The sequence below is a fragment of the Palaemon carinicauda genome, chromosome 2 (assembly GCF_036898095.1).
Source record: "Palaemon carinicauda isolate YSFRI2023 chromosome 2, ASM3689809v2, whole genome shotgun sequence".
Taxonomy (NCBI): Eukaryota; Metazoa; Arthropoda; class Malacostraca; order Decapoda; family Palaemonidae; genus Palaemon; species Palaemon carinicauda.
Window position 1 is genome coordinate 105049139 of NC_090726.1, and position 2500 is coordinate 105051638.

The following is a 2500-nucleotide window of genomic DNA, read 5'->3' on the forward strand; positions in this document are numbered from 1 at the left end:
ATATATATATATATATATATATATATATATATATATATATATATATATATATATATATATATATATATATATATATATATATATATATATATATATATATATATATATATATATATATATATATATATATATATATATATATAAATGTGTGTGTAAGTGTGTGTGCGTATAAATATACTTACGAAGATGGTCTATTATAGAGTAAATACAGTAGTTTAATAATAATATTATTTTTGTTTTGGTTTTGCATTGAAGTGAGGTTACCCATCTCTTCAGATGGGTTTTTTTCATGTAGACATAACTCTTTTATGTAAATTACGTATGACTTTCGTCGTTAATTTCACTATATTCTTTATTCAAGTCAGTATTTTTAAATTTACGTTATTTCTAAAAAATAACTTTTTTATTCCACATAATTTTGTTACAAAGTGTTACGTAACCTGTTTGAGAGTGGTATTTGATCATACACTTTAGGAACAAGGCCTATGTAATGTTGTTATATATTTTATGAGGTATTGTGAGAGAATACACAATAAACCATGTTCTTTGAAAATTTGTGAAAAACCTTATAATAGGATGTTTTATTTTTTTTCATTTCGTGGACAAAGGGTGGGCGGAACAAGCTGACTGAGAGAGTTGTCTGGTGTTGCGTGAATACACGTTTGAGAAAGCGATACTTGGTAACTGACGCCTTTGCCCAGCTCCCTACGCTTCCCAGTTCATTGGGAAGTTTTTGGAAGTAGCTGAGTTTCATATATAAAGGCAACCCCCTAGGTTACATAGGCAGATAGAGATATCCAGCCTAAAGTTTACTATCTCCCCTCTCTCTCACTCACCCACGCCGCTCAGAGTTTTAGAAATGTTCAGTATTAGTGTGTCCTCTCCAAAATGATTTTGTACCCTGCATATATCACGTTTAGTGAATACTTATAAAGATTCTCTTAGACTTTTTGTAAGCAGGCCTGTATGATCCAGTTTTATTTTATTTTTTTTTTTTTTACAAATTAAATACTTATTTGGTATCTTTTTGTCCTTAATCTGAAGAAACATTACGTTGTTATCCTAAGCATATCTCACACTTTACATATGTTTAATTTTATATCAAAGAGTATTAAAAGTTTGACCGATATAGAAATTTTCATGAAAATTCCTTTGGTACGGTCACGTGTACTTTTATGAGTGCTGTTTTCATTGATTTGTTACTCTTAAATTCTACATTGATATAGAAATTTATAACAATTTGGCTTAAATAAAAAATGAATGCTGCATGTCAATATAAGTACGTTTTTTGCATTATAGGCTTCTCTATTGTTATTACCAAAAAGGCAAGTTGGCTGTTCTTAGAGCATCTTTTATTACAATTTCAGGGTAGGTTAATTTCTTGCCGATAGTTCTAATCGAATTTACTTTATCATCAATATATTCAAGGCTGCAAAATCGTAATGTTCTGGAAAATATTAAAGTGAATACTGATTTATGACTTTGGTTTGAATAGCAATAATCATCTGCAGATATAAAAATTGGTTGACTGCATACACTGAACTTCAATCAATCATTGCATCAGTTTATAAGGCCATTCAAACATGGTAAGTTACACATATTGCCCAACTCTATAGAAATATCTATCAACTGTACCAAACCATTCGCTCAGTCATTCATATATATATATATATATATATATATATATATATATATATATATATATATATATATATATATAGACGCTACATAGATGACAATTTCGCCTTGGCCCACCTAATTTCCGCCCACTCTTTTATAGACGCTACATAGATGACACTTTCCCCTTGGCCCACCTAATTTCCGCCCTCTCTTTTATAGACGCTACATAGATGACACTTTCGCCTTGGCCCACCTAATTTCCGCCCACTCTTTTATAGACGCTACATAGATGACACTTTCACCTTGGCCCACCTAATTTCCGCCCTCTCTTTTATAGACGCTACATAGATGACACTTTCGCCTTGGCCCACCTAATTTCCGCCCACTCTTTTATAGATGCTTCATAGATGACACTTTCGCCTTGGCCCACCTAATTTCCGCCCACTCTTTTATAGACGCTACATAGATGACACTTTCGCCTTGGCCCACCTAATTTCCGCCCTCTCTTTTATAGACGCTACATAGATAACACTTTCGCCTTGGCCCACCTAATTTCCGCCCACTCTTTTATAGACGCTACATAGATGACACTTTCGCCTTGGCCCACCTAATTTCCGCCCACTCTTTTATAGACGCTACATAGATGACACTTTCGCCTTGGCCCACCTAATTTCCGCCCACTCTTTTATAGATGCTACATAGATGATGCATTCACTTAGGCCCACCTAATTTCCACCCACTCTTTTATAGACGCTACATAGATGACACTTTCGCATTGACCCACCTAATTTCCACCCACTCTTCTATAGACGCTATGTATATATACATATATATATATATATATATATATATATATATATATATATATATATATATATAT

At 32.7% G+C, this 2500-nt stretch overlaps 1 protein-coding gene across 1 annotated transcript in view; it reads left to right on the forward strand.

The window, feature by feature from the left end:
• The window catches only part of LOC137626192 (endochitinase-like), a 36586-nt gene that overhangs the window by 3513 nt on the left and 30573 nt on the right, over positions 1-2500 (forward strand). The window lies entirely within an intron of this gene.